This window comes from Mizuhopecten yessoensis, unplaced genomic scaffold (assembly GCF_002113885.1).
Source record: "Mizuhopecten yessoensis strain PY_sf001 unplaced genomic scaffold, ASM211388v2 scaffold2329, whole genome shotgun sequence".
NCBI lineage: Eukaryota > Metazoa > Mollusca > Bivalvia > Pectinida > Pectinidae > Mizuhopecten > Mizuhopecten yessoensis.
Window position 1 is genome coordinate 6,674,324 of NW_018404492.1, and position 20,079 is coordinate 6,694,402.

Consider the following 20,079-nt stretch of genomic DNA (forward strand, 5'->3'; position numbering starts at 1 on the left):
TATGTTGTATGACACACCTGTATATGTTGTATGACATACCTGTGCATGTTGTATGACACACATGTACATGTTGTATGACACACCTGTATATGTTGTATGACACACCTGTTCATGTTGTATGACACACCTGTATATGTTGTATGACATACTTGTTCATGTTGTAGGCATCTTTATTTGTTAAATGCGATATGTTAAAGACATGTTGCCTAACCAAACTTACTGAGCTATTGATTGATATACAAGGTGAAATCATGGCGCCTACAACCTGAGCTGTTGTTGGGTTATGGTTAGTTCCCTGTCACATTCGGCGCTCCCTAGAAACCTCACACCTGCACACCAACGTTACACAGAGCTCTATTCTCTGGCCGATCCTCGTTTTATGTTCAGTAAAACCCACACTTAATTGCCATGTAAAACTCCTTTGGTATGGGTTACAAATTGCTTCCATGTGTTTGCGGATTCATCGGCAAGTAAAAATGGAAGCCAGCTGTCTCTACGAATTACAAGTGGTGATATTAAGTTTTAATTCCTTGTATTATAGAACCTGCAATCTCAAAGATCGGCCTATGTGGGCTCGCAAATGCCAAAACCCGTACATTCTTGCCACAGCGAAATAAACACCCAGGCGGATAAAGATGCTACCTGTAGAAAGGGTTTCACCAACATGTTTTAAAATCTCATTCAGATTCTAATTTTGTTAGAATTGGAATTTGCAGTACGTCATTACAGTTTAGAATCGGGAACAGGCTTTTTTTCAGTAGAACAAACGTTTTCAGCATTAAGAACCCGGTTGCATGTCCATTAAAAGACAATGGCTAGTTTTAGCAGTGTAATGTGAAAACAATCTTGTACACTTTTACATTCTGCTCTTAGATTCTATTGATTAAACCAACACTGGTATATATGTATTACATGTATAATAATTTAACGAATTTAAAACAAACAAAAACATTTTAATACAATATTTTTCCATTTACAAAATTTATTTGTAAGAGTTAAAAAATAACATTTTGGTAATGTGTTAACGATTAACTAGAATAACAATGTTTATGTTAGATCAAATAGCTGGCTTTATATGATAGTCAAGACAAGAAAAGCAAACAAATTTACCAAACGGTGCCAGTAAACGATCCCTGTCAACCGAACTATTTGTCCTAAATCTTAAACAGATAATACAAACGTTAAAGTTTACGAACTAATCAATCACCAGCTGTGTTAGATGATAATAAGCAAATGACTAAGATGACCATTAAATATGACGTTAATCATAGTACTGATCATTATATACAGGACCTTATACAAGGAAAGTGGGTGTCAAAGAATAAACATGAAAAGGAAAGCAAAAGCGTGGACATTCACACAATACAGAAATGCATTGATAACAAATGTATCGAAATATTGTTATTAAACACTTAAACTCTTTAACAACAGGGGGAACAAACTGATAAAGAAAAAAAGAAAGAATCTTAGTGATAGAAAGACCGATGCCACTTATACCACAAATCTATATCCTGAACATTACATATACAATACAGAATCAGCCATGCAATGTTTGAAAAAACGAATGCTAAAGGTCGATGGACATTTTTCATATATAAAAATTATTATTAATAATCTCAACAATCTAAGATTTATACCAGGTGGAAGAATACAAATAATGAGGTCACTGTGTTTGCCTCGCAAAAAATGCAAAGTCAATAACGCTTCAAAGACATACCAGCTTTCGATTGTATTATGAATTGTGAATATTTATGTTTATTATCGGAGGAATGTTGTTTATTTAAAACCAAACAAAGGAGGAGATAAGGCTTTCAATAGGAAATAAGAAACAAATACTTCCCAACAATAAATTAAACACCATTTCACCAATATACGAGGAGGGATATAATCATCGTTACCATTCCCACTTTTAGCTCTACTATACCGACATTTTGATTGGCAGTTTTCAATATAGACACCCGGTGCCTGTGTTGTTTAGCACTTTTCTAATTGCACGATCGCGTCGTGTTTGATCGTAAGTTATTGGAAGTCCCAAACGCCATCAACAGTATCTATGACGTCATCTTTGTTACCAAATATTCATTGTCGTAATTCCTATTTAAGTTTAGGATTGGAGTGAGTCAGCAGTGTCAGGTGAACAAAGAACGAAAAGAGGCACTCTCAAGCCACTTTCACTGCAACAACAGAAACCTGAGCGTGTAACAGGATAGGGTTATCACACAGAACATGGCGCCTCCTCAGTTTTCTCTGTGGTGTTTTTCATATAATAACGCTCATGTGATCATCTCGACTGTAACGTCCTCGTTCATGTGACCCTAGCTGTTTCGAGGACGTTAAATCTTAAACAAGAAAACAACAACAAACAAACATTTTGTGACCTAATATAACCTACGGAATATGACTCACTCTTCACACAGGAGATATGTTTTTGTAAATGATCTGTGAAGGTTTTTTGATGACCCTCATAAGTAGATACTTCTTACATATATATAAAAAATACAAAGACTTATCAAAAAACGAACCATAATCATTCTGACAGCATTTACTACTACATGTAGTAATAAAGCCATGCCGGTTTGATCGTAGCCAATATCAGAGCGGTAAATCTTGGCAACCACCTCTTTGAAGTTTGGGATGCTACTATGTTTGTGTACTTGACAAACGCCGTTACCCCTAAGGTACAGCAGTTGGCTTGACCCAATATGTATACACTGAGTAATTGGACCAAATGCATTAAGTATTTTAGGGTTGAGGCTACGTATGTTTTCTTTGATCATTGTCACAGTCTGCCGTGCCGTCTCATCAGTTCGTCATGACATAGCTAGGGACATATTGTAAGCGAATTAAAGAACATTGTATGTATTTTTTTATTTTGATTTATACTTTTGCATCTCATCTGTATAATTACAATAGATTGTATAAAAATTCATGAAATGTGAAAATAATTTTCTTTTCGATATAAAAGAACATAGTACGTGTATATATGTTTATATAAACACATAATCTAGTTTGTTTATGGTGACTGCATGGGGGCATTATTTTGAGTGCTTTACACTATCGAAGGCCTCTCCTTTAAAAAAAAATCAAAAAAATCAAAATCCTAAGGTCCTTCTTTCAATCATATTATTTCTGATGGTATATTTAGTTTACAATTAAAATGGGTGAATCCTATTTTTTGTCTGTCATATTCCCAATCTGTTATCTCCGTCTTGTTGCTTTTGCGATGTATGCTGTTCTTGTTTCACGTATTTATGTATTAATGTGCGTCATTTCACTATCATCTTCGTTTTGTTTTGTAAGGAGAACACTTGAATAAGTTGGAAAATTTACGTCCCGTACACACAAAGTCGACTTTTTGTAATAAACAGTATATTTTACTTCTTAAAGCTAAATGAGTTAAAATGGGGTACGGATTTTTTATATTGATAGTAAAATCATCCTCTCAATCGTGATTGCAATTATAAATAGATAAAACTGTCAAGCAGAGTTACCGAAATAAATCACATGCGAAAATATAATGTTTAAAATATTAGCTACCACATGGGCAGACACTGTTCGGATACTTAAAATTTCCGTAGTGTGTTTACATATATCCTGACAGTTTCTTTACAATTTGAAGTGAGGTGTGATACATGTGTTTTATATCGTTAACATTAAATATCATATCTGACACTTTAGATATGTTATCTGTGCTTGTAGGTAGGTATACGTTAACGTTAAAATGTTTCCTATCTTCAGAAATACAGCTACATTTTGTATTACTTTGTACTTTTTATAGTCCATTCGCCATGTTTTACGGGATGTTTACTGTAATGATGTGTATTTACTGTAAATGTATTCGCAGGTACAACCCATTGCCACATATTGTGTGCTTTTATCAAAACAAGGTATTTTAGGCATACGTTTAAAATGTCGAATGAGCAAGCTAAGCTGTCCACTCGAAATTCATCAATTCAGTCCTTTTAATTATCACGTATTAAATCTTTATTGCAGATAACAATATCTTCAGTTTTCAATCCAGCTGTTCTTGCAGCCTCTTTGGATTTATTCACAACGTTCAAATTTTCCTGTGCTGCCCGAATTACATTATGATTTGATAACTACTAACAAAACACATATACGCAACCCATGGATTTTCGTGATAAAATTAATATATTTTCATCTAAGCGTGCGGTTGATAGAAATGACATATTATGTAATTTTTTACTATGAAAGAAGCGAAATTAATTTCAAACGAAAGTTATATTTGCAGTATAAAAATATATTATTAAGATTCGAAATGGTTTCAGTGGAGAAAAAATCAAGTCAAACTACATTCATATGCACGTGCATGAACATGGAATTACTGGTCAGCCTTTGACGTGTTAAGATAGCCCTGTGATTAGTGTATTCGGTCATCTAGTCATCCACGGTGGTCATTAGCATCCGACCCAACCGCCATTAGTGGCCAACTTCACAACTGACGGGTTTGCCGGACTTAAATACGTGACCTCTATCACAAAGTTATTAATAAGTTCCGAAATGACCGCAGAATGACCACAAACAAATTCATTAAAAGTGACATTTTGACCATCCGTGGGAACATGCGATCTATGAATCATAGCCACCTGGATATCTAATCGACATTATCTTGGAATTGAAGTGAGGAAAGACGTGTCTCAAATGTATTGACATTGGCAGGGACACATGCACTCCAGTTGATGTTAAACATTTAATATTTACGAGCTTGGAACCTATGCACGAGCAAATTATATCTAAACAGTACATACATATCTTTTTAGATATAATTATCTTTAAATCATCGTACATAGCTTTCAGTAAATTTGAAAAACAAATAATTATAATACATGTACCATTACAGGTATATCAAATAAACATTAGGAAACATTAAGAATTTGTCGGTTAAAAGACTTTATCAGGGATTTCTACTTGGGATGCTTCACACTGAATATATAACAATGGGATTTAGGTTCCGTTACTATTATAAGACTTGGTGTAGGTTACAACAATGGGATTTAGGTTCTGTTTCCATTGTAAGACTTGGTGTAGGTTACAACAATGGGATTTCGTTTCTGTTACTATTATAAGACTTGGTGTAGGTTACAACAATGGGATTTCGTTTCTGTTACCATTGTAAGACTTGGTGTAGGTTACAACAATGGGATTTAGGTTCTGTTATTATTATAAGACTTGGTGTAGGTTACAACAATGGGATTTAGGTTCTGTTACCATTGTAAGACTTGGTGTAGATTACAACAATTCGATTTAGGTTCCGTTACTATTATAAGACTTGGTGTAGGTTACAACAATGGGATTTCGTTTCTGTTACCATTGTAAGACTTGGTGTAGGTTACAACAATGGGATTTAGGTTCTGTTACCATTGTAAGACCTGATGTAGATTATTTAAAACAGTTTTAATCGTATCAAGTAGCCAACGCAAATTCTTGAAAATATGATTTGGAGAATAAAATCTGAATATTCTATTTTTCTAGAATGCAGCCTTAAATAAGGTGAATGCTATGTTTAAAACAGTTCTAATAAGTTTTTGAACAAGTTCAGTTCTCGCTTGTGACCGATATAATTAAGGTACGTACTTCCCTGAATTTGATGGGAGACAACATGTAATTAGGTGCAGCAAACATACTTACCGACCAGAAGGACTTGGTTCATGTAGCAGGAACAACAACATATATATTCTAACAGTTAAATATCAGAATGATCCATACCATAGATTTTCAAGTTCAGATGCAGCGGCAGAATAAGCGATCGTTTGTGTGTACCTTTGCACCATATATTATGGTATTTACATAACCACACAATTTGAGATAAAAAAATTTCGAAATCTTACCAGATAATAGCAACAAACAGCAAAATTGTGTTGAGTTACTGATTCAAAATGGTGTTCTGCCTTGTTGCCAAGCGTGGCGTCATCAGAGCCTGGCGTCTAAAATATCACGTACTAATTTCCGCACTTAACATTTTCGTCGTATTACTTTCAAAATAGATAGACAGTTTAATGGTTTTCCCGTTAAATGATATTTATATATACAAAGGCTACGCAAATAATCCCTTTAAATTGATCTTGTAAAAGATCTCATTCTGCGGCATGGAACTGAAACCAAAAAAATTACCAGTGACCGAGCGTTGCTTTCTAAAAGAGTCTGTGATTTGATGAAATAAAACTACACTTTTCATTTTCAATTTTGGCTAAGAATCTTTAATCGCCTTATAGTGTTTTGATTGTTGAATAACCGATGATAAACTTCAAAAATGACAGAAAGTTTCTAAGCAACAATTTTTGACACAATTTAATGGTAAGGTTATGTTTCAAATCAGATTACTAGATGACATTTTTCGATGGTTTTTCACTGAAGAATGAAGAATTCCAATCCTTCTATATAAATATCCTTTATATATCTTTTTTTTTTCTCACTTTTATTCATTCGAAAAATACGATTAATTTTACAAAAGAAACTAATAATGTGTAATAACTTTATTTACGAAACAGAAGAGTCATATAGTGCCTTTTTATTTAAGCGGCTCAACAGTTTGGTCTATTTTTGGAAGGTAATATTTAATTTTTACCAATTTAAGGTGGTTCTCGCCTAACGTATTTTATATCAGCTATCGATATGGGTGTTCCATGTGGTGCAGGAAACAAACGCTATATCGGAATATCTCATTTCATCTCCAGTGTTGTCCGGACGTTAGTGACGTACGTGTACTTCCGGGTTTGTGTGGAGGTTATTAATGTACCTCCGGTTTTTGTGTGACATTTAGTGATGTGTTCCCTTTTGGTTTTCGAGTTCCTTATGTTCCAGTTGTTCCTTTTGCTTAACAAATCAACTTTGAATTGAGATAATGTGTTTTAACGTTAATACTTAACCTATATAACGCACTACACTATTTTAAACAGCCATCTTTTGAATAGGTCTACAGTTCTGTGTGTTATGACAGCAAAGGAATGATATAGTTTCTTTTTGTCTTCATGATTGTGCGAGTATTGTCTCATCAATTAGGAGATTGCGAAAATATAAATACGTATGCTTATTCTCTCTCCATGATTGATTTCATTAGGTTTTCACCTGCCTCCGATGGCGACTCAGACGTGACGAGTGGGAGAGAATTACCTGGATGAGAGCCCCGTGTGATTATTCAGGTAAAAACACAGGTATCCCATCCATCACCCAGGGTCATCTCGTCCATACAATCAGAAGAACTTAATGTAATCTTCATTATCAAATAAATGTTCAAGGTCTCTTTCTGAAGAAATCTTGAGAAGATTGCGCCTCTCCAATTGATATAAACTGGATAAAGATTGTGGAATCGATACAAACAGGTAGAGCTAAAGATGATATCAACGGCATTGATTTCAAAGGGAACTGAAATGAAATATAAATCTATGAGAAATATAGTCTTTTTATGTAGAGGGACTGTTTTACTCCAAAAGAAATTGACGTGAGTGATCAATGCTTATCGCTCTACTTCAGGTCCCCTTTCATATAGAGATCAATGAAAACAAGTTGATGTTGGCTTAATAAAAAGACGGTTTTAAAGTGAGAAACGACGACATTTGCAGCATTATAGGGCCAGGTTTCTGGAATGATTGTATACCAACGCAGTGTTCTAAGAAGTGACAAATAGTTATTCAATAGGTCAGGCATATTTTTATTTGTTGCATTTATAATTCTACTTATTGACATTGACATACGTATTTTGTTGTAGTATATTACTGACCTATGGAAACAACGCATGTTTGTTTATTTGTCTGTTAAGATTATTTACATATAGGCAGGCATATACAGGGTAGGCTAGGGATTAAGAATGGGTAAGCGAAATTCTGCTACTATTGTTTTGCGACCAGGCATCGATTCCCTGATCTAACGTGAAAAGATATTGTGACACCTGCCCGACCTAGTGGCTTTTCACCGGTACTCCGGATTAAGACAAGTTAAAACAACTTGTTTCATAATTGTTGTAAAATAAATATAGCCGCTTTCGTTTATCGCTTTCCAAACGATTGGACGGTAGGATCGTTTGGACCAGAGTTGTTCGTAGTTGACATAGAGACGGACCAAGTAATGTGATGTTGTTTTCTGGCGAGCCTTGACAAAGGCGTGCATTAATATTTGCAGGTCCATTAAGTGTCAGAAAACATAGCAAATTTGCATGAGTATTTGACAAATTGCGAACACGGTTTTGACACATCAGGCACTGTAAGACTTTTGACATATTAGGAACGAGCATATATATCAGAAAAAGGTTGACAGTTTCCCTGATTCCAGTGGTTTATTTTACATAACAGTGCCTTACTTCCGTGTTTACTTGACAAACAAAATGAGTGCTAGTTTCAACTTCCTTATTTCCTTCTCACACAAAATGTATATTGTTAACTTAGAGTTTTATTCAGTGGTTGTATTAAGGCGTTAGAAATGCGTGGTTTGGATAAATGAGAAAGAAGTACAGTTTTGCAATAGGTTACAGTGATATATCAAAAAGTTAAACAAGGTATGTTAGGGCTGTGTTGTCTTATCTGTCTTTCCCATTTACGCAGCCTTGTTATTTTCATTATTACCACTTTTCGGGTTGCTGACATTCTCCTGAATAAAGGTGCTGAGCACAATTAGTCGACTTACAGTAATTGGACAAAGATTCATTATAGATGATGAAATATTCAGAATCCCCGAAATAGTTGATATCAGTAATTGAATTTCCTGATGTCATAGTTTTTTTTGTTTTTTGTTTTTTTAAATATAGAAGATATTTGGATGACTTTGAATACAACAATTAGTCCACTTACAGTAATAGGCCGTGAATTAATTACCTGTAATGAGAGATAATCAAATATAGCGGGGTGTTTTGGAGGTGGTCTTTGTGATGGTGTCAACTCTAATATTGTACCGATTAATGATTGATGAAGGATAATGTGGATTTTGAGGACAGTTAGAAAGACATGTTTTCTCGGGTTGACCATTTGAAGGTAAAGTTGTTGAAGAATTGAAATGTTCAATATATTTCAAATCAAATATAACTTGAAATGGCTTGACGAATAATTGAAAACACCTGTTTAAATAAGCTAATTGCCAAGGTTTTTGATAGTTCACTTAAATAGAATCAATGCTGTAGTATATTTGCCCATGTTTACGTTTCAATAAATGTTGTCCTTATTTGTTCATGTCGTGATGAATGTTGTTCTTTTGTGTTGGCGTATCGGTGTGTATTGACTTTGTGTGTTGACGTATCGGTGTGTATTGTCTTTGTGTGTTGACGTCTCGGTGTGCATTGTCTTTTTGTGTTGACGTATCGTTGAGTATTGTCTTTGTGTGTTGACGTATCGGTGTGCATTGTCTTTTTGTGTTGACGGATCGTTGTGTATTGTCTTTGTGTGTTGACGTATCGGGGTGTATTGTCTTTTTGTGTTGACGTATCGGTGTGTATTGTCTTTGTGTGTTGACGTTGTGTCATATATGGCTATGCGTGTTGGCGTTATGATGTATTTTCTTCACATGCGTGCCTTCTTACAGTTGGAAAGAGATCAGCTTTTTACCCCCTAGCCATGTACACGTGTGCCTCACAATGACCAAATCAGTGACACAGAGTTAAAATTCATCGGCAAGAAACACTAATACGTCTTTAAAATCAGTTTTTAACCAAAGAGAAAATGTGCAAATCAGGAAAGAAACCAAATGCTCATAAGAACTTTTGTGAAAAATCCTACATTTGTATTTATAGGACGAGAAAAAAAGGTTATCCACCATGATGTAGGTAATCCTGATCTATCTCAACCCTCAGAGTGACATTCTAAAATGTCTAGCCATTAGTCTGAATCAACCCTTAAATTAGACAATAAAGAATATATTCTTCTAAGTAGGGGAAGATTATATCATTCATTTTGTATGAATGTGGTGAAGTTTGCCCTGGATGTGTTACACCAATATAGACTACTTATTACTTGTTCGTGTTTTGTTAAGAAACAATTAAACCATTTTCCCCCTGCTATATATATTTATTTTTTATTTTCATAAAACATATATTTTATGCTAAACCGGTAACAGTTCCTAGGTTTGGTACTATCTTGCAATTCCTTTGCAGGTGATGTAAGGGTGGTTCTATGCATGTTCTAATTATATAGTTCATGATCAACCATTCGAGTTCATAAGCATAGTTTTTATTATGTTAATCATGAAAACCATTAGGGTTTACGAGTGTTGTTCTTGTTGTATAATTAATACTTTACCATTGCAGTTCATAAGTGTGAGTCTGATTGTGGCTTTTAAACAATCATTAACTAATTGTGTGGTTTGATGATGATAACCCTCTGACGGGTGCTCGCCTGCCTGAGAGGCATTTAGAAGGTTATTAAGACTCCCCATAAATTGACTAGGATACTAAAAGAGATTCACCATTAACACACGTCTCTCCTGACACTTAGTAGGACAATAAAACAAGACGCCACACTTTCGTCGATTCGTATTTCAGATTCTAATGACAGAAAAGCAATGAAACGGCGTTATGATCAGGGGAAGCCGAAACATATAGACAAATCCAACAGCAACTATGTATGTTTGTAGGTAAAACGAAACTACAAACCGTGCATTAATCCAAAACAATACAAGTTTTAATACTTAGTAAAATCGTACGTTGTATTAGCTAACGCAGTAGTACACCGGGTGCCATTAAGACTGTCTCCCTTGTCCATAGACGGCGGCGTATTAAGTAAATGAAGCAGGTGTTTCCCACTGATAAACATTCCAACGAAAACATTTCCGGAAACAAGTCCGGCAGTTAATAAAATAATCACAATCATTGGTAAAGGATAAAAAAGCAACAAACATGACTTACATAATTGTAGGATAGGAAAACAAAAAAAGCAGAATTTGTTGAGAATGAAGCGTAAATGCCACGAGCTTATGTTGGATAACCAAATCACAAAGTAAGACTCGATAAACGTGGTTCCTTTTAAGGATATCCCGCTTTCCCACTTTTAATGGATTTGTTTATGAATTTAAAAGCGTTCTTAGAACACAATGTTCTTCACCTTTCGCTGGTTTGACGACCCACTCACATTAATACTACACATAAAAGCACTGTCCCTACCACCCAACAGGCAATTAAGGCCATTAGTTGCTTCTCCCTTTAATTAACGAAAATTACTGAGAGGTGGGATACACAATGTTTCCAGAAAGTGAGTGCAGGCATCATACTCCTTGCGACAGAAACAGGCGGAGAACAGAACTGTGTATTACATCATATGACAACTAAAGATGTAGTCCTCGTTAACGATATTTCATTAGATAACTAGCTTTTCATTAGCTCGTTTAAATCACATTTTAGCCACACACACTAATCAATCGTCCATAACTTTTAAGCAAACAAAACATGTTCGTATAGAGCAGCCTTTAATTAAAGAGGATGTTAGGAAAGAAAGGGAGCGCTACAGAGGGACTTAACTATACTCTTATCTAGATGCTGCATCAAAGCAGGGCGTAGTTTCCGTGGACTTTATAGCAGTGCAATAGGTAGATCCTTTGACTACAGAAATGTCCATTATATTTCATGGACAAAAATGTCAGCTTAAAATGAACAGAAGTTGTTGACAACAAACCAAAGAGGACCATTAACATAACATCATTTGCACTTCTACATATACATCGTTTTCTGTACTCTTTTGAACTACGCATTGGGTTTCTTGCATTTTTGTAACGTCAGTCGAATGGCAACAGTTGCTACCAAAGCAGCGAATAAAGTGAAATAAATTGTGGTGTTTAAAATAAACCATTGTCTAGACCGGATATCGACTGGGTCTCGGCCTTCAACACACGAACGGTCAGTCAAAGCAACGTACCAAAGGACAAAAGGAAACGTGCATCAATCGGCAGCACGTTCTCCAACAAAAAATGCTGCCCATCTCTACTGTGACAAACTATATTTACATGTGTCACACATTTACAGAAGAATATCTAACTTCAGATGTGACCATATAGAGAATGTCTACAAATTACAAGAATAAGCATACTCTGAAAATATTTCGATAATATATATATGGTAATTAAAAAAATGAAATAGATAGGATGTTGTCCTTGTGTGTTGAGGCTGTTTCATATAAATGTTTTCTGTTTTAAACACAATCCTTGCAGCCGCTAACCTGTGACGGCTCTGTTATGTCTGAAACAAGCTTCTCAGGGACACAGACTATGGTTGATATACATCAATGTCTGATGACGAAACATTCTCATACATGACCCCTATACGCCAAGGAATACACATTTGACCTTTACTGTAACCTTTACCGCGACCTTTACAGTATGTCCCTTTGGTATTCGTGATCTGTGGAAGTGTCGATGATACATTTCACTGCATTATCCTTTTATCATATTTTCCGGAACTCGCTGCTCCCTCAGACATCTGGGCTCCGTTGTTGAAATCATCGTTATGTCGCTTCTAGTCGTAACACAGAATCTACATGTGCAAATCAAACGTTTTGCTTTGAAAGTTCTTTTAAATGCTGTTAATCACGTATATCAATGTTTAAAAAAAAAAAAAAAAAAAAATTTTTTTTTTATTTTTCACCAATGAAATAATTATTATTTTGATAAAGAAAATGTAGTGAAGATACGAAATGTTATATCATCATAAGTGATTACATAAGGTCCTGTATCGATTTTAGGGAAACAAATAATACTTAAGTTACTGTAGTTACTGAATGCACATGTATGACCACAAATGTAGGAAAATAAAATTCAAATTGACAAATAAGAACAGTAGTTTTCTTTCGTTGCATTTAAATCCAAATATTCTGTTCAGTTGCATGAATACGTTGTTGATATTGATACATTTTTTTTGGTAATGGCAACTTTAAATAAATAATTATATTTGTATTAGCGAATCATACCAGATGCCCCCCGAAAAGACAGAATTGAGTTACTCATTCAAAATCGCGCTCATCCATACTTTTAAGCGTGACGTCATAAGCATTTTCGCACTTTGATACAGCAATAATTTCGTCTTTGCACGTTAATCGCGAAATAATACATGTACACATTGAAGAACTCCAAGGGAAACACATATTTTCTCTATTCAAAACAGCAAATTAGTTATGTTCATATAATTACTGTAATTCGCTGTATATTTGTAAATATTTTTATCAGTTTACTTTAACCGTTTGCTGCTATTATTTGGTAAAATTTCCTTACTACACGTTATCATTTTTGTAAACTAACAAGACAAATAGGAATAACCGGAGGACTTTTATGCTGTAAATAACAAGTACTGTTCTGATTGGGCGAAATCAAGAACATATCTGATATCCGTCACAGTATGAAATACGTCAGTTTATCAAGATATCAGAATCCAGATTCTCCCTGAAAAAAGTAATGAAATACAAATCACACTTATTTTTATGTAAATAATGTAAATCGCTTATATTGATATAGTTATTACAATTATGCTTATATAGAAATACTCTAAATGACACTCACACATATGTATACTTTTATTATACATAATGTAGCACATTTACTACTGTATTAAAAACACCCATAGCTTGCAAGATATGGTGTACTTTTTGTATTATCAAATCGTATGGAAATGCAATCAGAAATTCAAACATCTCGGGAGTATCTATTGAAGCAGGCTATAACATAGAATGTATTGTATATTTATACAGATTGTTCATTTTGCTATTTACAAAAGGCAGGAAATAAATCACACCTTTTGTTTACTGACGTCTGTATTTTTTCTTTACCGTGGAGTCCCGCTGACTGTTGCTCTTGCTATCTACCCTATTTCAGACACCTGTTACTGTTAACTTTGGTTACTAATGTTAGTCAACGTCAGGTTCCATCTGTTGTATGTATGTTTCCCGCTTGTAATACTATTTCATTGAGCTGTCAGCTTTCTCTAGATTTGTTTTCTCCGGTCTTTCAAAATGTATCCAATAAGGTACAGTTATATCCCAAACAAAACTAGTAGAGGAGGCTACTAAATGTGCGAAACATTACAGTTGAAATTTTCTACTCTTAGCCAGCGGGGCAGGGATCCTTAAGACCATTAATATTAATTTTACAAAAGTAAGTTACTATTTGTCACCTCGGAGTCGTTTATTTGTGAAATCTATCATCTTACCGGTGTACGGACTAATAAAAGTGCTATATCATGACGACCAAAACAACACCAAAAACGGTAAAGTCGTCGGCACATTGGAGGCCATTTTGGATGAAATAGGTAGAAGAATCCACAGTAAGGAGTGACTCTGCCACCAAACCTGGGCCCAATCAGGAAAGGGTGTGATATCACTTGCATAGTCTGACTAATCAATACTTGATATAATTAGGGCATCAATAATTTACCAACACCACAAGTCAAAATCTCGGCACAGTGCCTCATTGCTGGCCAACTCAAATACAAGTGGGGGATTTAATTTAGGCAAGCTAATACGTTAGTTAAATTTACAATATTAGGTGTCATTTCACCAAAAATTCATGACAGGAAAGAACAATCAGAAAAATGAGAAGGTGAAATTAGTTTTCAAAATTGGAATGTTTTTGTGACAAAATTAGTTTCCGTACTTTCAATATTGCTTTTGGGGTATGGTATGCACCACAGGTCTTAGAAATGATTATAACTACCAATAACATCATCGTCAATGTAATGTGCCGTTGACTTTTATAAACTTGTGTACCAATATGGGGCCACACAGTATATAAACTGGTGTATATTGATGTAAATGTACTCTTTTGTTACTGCACTAATGTATTACATTGTATGTACAAGTATTTTCGTCACGTTGTTGATGTGTATGTACTTCTGTTGCTATAATATATACATGTATAAATACTTTAATACTATTTAGTTGTAGTTTTATTTCTTCTTTTACAAAGTAGATGCATGTACTTTTGTGACCATGTTGCTGTGTATGCACTTTTATTCCTATACTATATAATGTATACCTGTATAAGTATTTTTGCAACTACTATGATATACGTTTATTACAATGTTGATATAAGTACTTTTGTTACTATTTTGCTATACGTGTATTACGATGTTGACATATTTTTGTTACTGTTTTGCTATACGTTTAAAACAATGTTGATTTGTGTCCTTTTATAACTTTTTTTCTGTACGTTTATTCCAATGTTGATATGTTAGAGTTTGTTACTTATTTGTTGTATGTTAATTACGATGGTGATATGTGCACCGTTGTTACTAATTTGCTGTACGTTTATAATAATGGTGATAATTGCACCGTTGTTACTAATTTGCTGTACGTTTATTATAATGGTGATATGTGCACCGTTGTTACTAATTTGCTGTACGTTTATTATAATGGTGATATGTGCACCGTTGTTACTCTTATTTGCTGTACGTTTATAACAATGGTGATATGAGCACCGTTGTTACTCATTTGCTGTACGTTTATAATAATGGTGATAAGTGCACCGTTGTTACTAATTTGCTGTACGTGTATTATAATGGTGATCAGTGCACCGTTGTTACTAATTTGCTGTACGATTATTATAATGGTGATATGTGAACCGTTGTTACTTTAATTTGCTGTGCGTTTATTATAATGGTGATATTTGCACCGTTGCTACTAATTTGCTGTACGTTTATTATATTGGTGATATGTGCACCGTTGCTACTAATTTGCTGTACGTTTATTATATTGGTGATATGTGCACCGTTGCTACTAATTTGCTGTACGTTTATTACAATGGTGATATGTGCTGTTCGTTCATTAAAATAGTGATATATGCACCGTTGTTACTAATTTTGTGCACCGTTGTTACTCTTATTTGCTGTACGTTTATAACAATGGTGATATGTGCACCGTTGTTAGTCATTTGCTGTACGTTTATAATAATGGAGATAAGTGCAACGTTGTTACTAATTTGCTGTGCGTTTATTATATTGGTGATATGTGCACCGTTGCTACTAATTTGCTGTACGTTTATTATGATGGTGAGATGTGAACCGTTGTTACTAATTTGCTGTTCGTTTATTACAATGGTGTTATCTGCACGGTTGTTACTAATTTGCTGTACGTTTAATATAATGGTGATATGTGCACCGTTGTTAGTGATAAGTGCAACGTTGTTACTAATTTGCTGTGCGTTTATTAGAATGGTGATATGTGCACCATTGTTACTAATTTGCTGTACGTTATAATGGTGATAAGTCCACCGTTGTTACTACTTTGCTGTACGGTTATTGTAATGGTGATATGTGCACCGTTGTTAATAATTTGCTGTACGTTTATTATAATGGGGATAAGTGCACCGTTGTTACTAATTTGCCGTACGTTTATTATAATGGAGATAAGTGCATCATTGTTACTAATTTGCTGTACGTTTAATATAATGGTGATATGTGCACCGTTGTTTCTAATTTGCTGTACGTGTATTATGATGGTGATAAGTGCACCGTTGTTTCTAATTTGCTGTACGTTTATTATGATGGTGAGATGTGAACCGTTGTTACTAATTTGCTATACGATTATTATAATGGTGATATGTGCACCATCATCATTGTTACTAATTTGCTGTACGTTAAGTATAATGGTGATATGTGCGCCGTTGTTACTTTAATTTGCTGTTCGTTTATTATAATGGTGATATGTACACCGTTCTTACTCCAATTTGCTGAGCGTTTATTATTATGGTGATATGTGCACCGTTGTTAATAATTTGCTGTACGTTTATTATATTGGTGATATGTGCACCGTTGCTACTAATTTGCTGTACGTTTATTACAATGGTGATATGTGCTGTTCGTTCATTAAAATAGTGATATATGCACCGTTGTTACTAATTTGCTATACGATTATTATAATGGTGATATGTGAACCATTGTTACTAATTTGCTGTTCGTTCATTAAAATAGTGATATGTGCACCGTTGTTACTCTTATTTGCTGTACGTTTATAACAATGGTGATATGAGCACCGTTGTTACTAATTTGCTGTGCCATTATTATAATGGTGATATGTGCGCCGTTGTTACTTTAATTTGCTGTTCGTTTATTATAATGGTGATATGTACACCGTTGTTACTAATTTGCTGTACATTTATTATAATGGTGATAAGTGCACCGTTGTGACTAATTTGCTGTACATGTATTATAATGGTGATCAGTGCACCGTTGTTACTAATTTGCCGTACGGTTATTATAGTGATATGTGCACCGTTGTTACTAATTTGCTGTACGTTTATAATAATGGTGATAAGTGCAACGTTGTTACTAATTTGCTGTACGTTTATTATAATGGTGATCAGTGCACCGTTGTTACTAATTTGCTGTACCATTATTATAATGGTGATATGTGCACCGTTGTTACTTTAATTTGCTGTGCGTTTATTATAATGGTGATATGTGCACCGTTGCTACTAATTTGCTGTACGTTTATTATAAAGGTGATGAGTGCACCGTTGTTACAAATTTGCTATACGTTTATTATAATGGTGATATGTGCACCGTTGCTACTAATTTGCTGTACGTTTATTATAATGGTGATATGTGCACCGTTGTTACTCTTATTTGCTGTACGTTTATAAGAATGGTGATAAGTGTACCGTTGTTACTAATTTGCTGTACGTTTATTATAATGGTGATATGTGAACCGTTGTTACTAATTTGCTGTTCGTTTATTATAATGGTGATATGTGAACCATTGTTACTAATTTGCTGTTCGTTCATTAAAATAGTGATATGTGCACCGTCGTTACTAATTTGCCGTACGTTTATTATAATGGTGATATGTGCACCGTTTATAACAATGGTGATATGAGCACCGTTGTTACTAATTTGCTTTACGTTTATTATAATGGTGATAAGTGCATCATTGTTACTAATTTGCTGTGCGTTTATTATGATGGTGATATGTGAAACGTTGTTACTAATTTGCTGTTCGTTCATTAAAATGGTGATATGTGCACCGTTGTTACTAATTTGCTGTACGTTTATTATAATGGTGATATGTGAACCGTTGTTACTAATTTGCTATACGTTCATTATAATGGTGATATGAGCACCGTTGTTACTAATTTGCCGTACGTTAATTATAATGGTGATATGTGCACCGTTGTTACTAATTTGCCGTACGTTTATTATAATGGTGATATGTGCACCATTGTTACTAATTTGCTGTTCGTTCATTATAATGGTGATATGTGCAACGTTGTTTCTAATTTGCTGTTCGTTCATTAAAATGGTGATATGTGCACCGTTGTTACTAATTTGCTGTACGTTTATTACAATGGCGATATGTGCACCGTTGTTACTAATTTGCTGTACGTTTATTATAATGGTGATATGTGCACTGTTGTTACTAATTTGCCGTACGTTTATTATAATTGTGATATGTGCACCGTTGTTACTAATTTGCTGTACATTTATTATAATGGTGATATGTGCACCGTTGTTACTAATTTGCTGTACGTTTATTATAATGGTGATATGAGCACCGTTGTTACTAATTTGCTGTGCGTTTATTATAATGGTGATATGTGCACCGTTGTAACAAATTTGCTATACGTTTATTATAATGGTGATATGTGCACCGTTGTTACTAATTTGCTGTACGTTAAGTATAATGGTGATATGTGCGCCGTTGTTACTAATTTGCTGTACGTTTATTATAATGGTGATATGTGCACCGTTGTTACTGATTTGCCGTACGTTTATTATAATGGTGATATGTGCACCATTGTTACAAATTTGCTATACGTTTATTACAATGGTGATATGTGCGCCGTTGTTACTAATTTGCTGTACGTTTATCATAATGGTGATATGTGCACCGTTGTTACTAATTTGCCGTACGGTTATTATAGTGATATGTGCACCGTTGTTACTAATTTGCTGTACGTTTATTACAATGGTGATATGTGCACCGTTGTTTCTAATTTGCTGTACGTTTAGTATAATGGTGATATGTGCGCCGTTGTTACTAATTTGCTGTACGTTTATTATAATGGTGATACGTGCACCGTTGTTACTTATTTGCTGTACGTTTATTACAATGGTGATATATGCACCGTTGTTACTAATTTGCCGTACGTTTATTATAATCGTGATATGTGCACCGTTGTTACTAATTTGATGTACGTTTATTATAATGGTGATATGTGCACCGTTGTTACTAATTTGCGGTAAGTTTATTATAATGGTGATATATGCACCGTTGTTACTAATTTGCTGTTTGTTCATTAAACTGGTGAAACATTGTATGTGAACCGTTGTTACTAATTTGCTGTACGTTTATGACAATGGTGATATGTGCACCGTTGTTACTAATTTTCCGTACGTTAATTACAATGTTGATATATGTTACTATTTTAATGTGTTTTAGTTACAGTGTGAATTCACACATGCATCGATGACTCATATGCTTATATTTTTTACAACTGCATGTTTGTGTACCGCTGTTACCATAATACGTATATTTTGTCTCTTTTGTTGATGTGTATGTACTTTTGTTACTACGGTGGTTGTTGATCGACACGAACGTTTTTAAATGTACAAAATGTACTAAAATACTTTTCGTGATGGCAATGCTATGATGTCTTCTAAGACATGTGTATGGTAACCTCTAAGTGATGACATTTCTATGGTAATCTGTTAGTGTTGACAATTCTATGGAAACCTGTAAGTATCGACAATTCTATGAAAACCTGTAAGTATCGGAATTTCTATAGAAACCTGTAAGTGACGACATTTCTATGGTAACCTGTAAGTGACGACATTTCTATGGTAACCTGAAAGTAATGACATTTCTATGGAAACCTGAAAGTAATGACATTTCTATGGTAACCTGTAAGTGACGACATTTCTATGGTAACCTGAAAGTAATGACATTTCTATGGTAACCTGAAAGTTGTGACATTTCTATGGTAACCTGAAAGTTGTGACATTTCTATGGTTACCTGAGAGTAATGACATTTCTATGGTAACCTGAAAGTTGTGACATTTCTATGGTACCCTGAAAGTAATGACATTACTATGGTAACATTTAATTGATGACGTTACTGAAAGTAATGACATTTCTATGGTAACCTGAAAGTTGTGACATTTCTATGGTA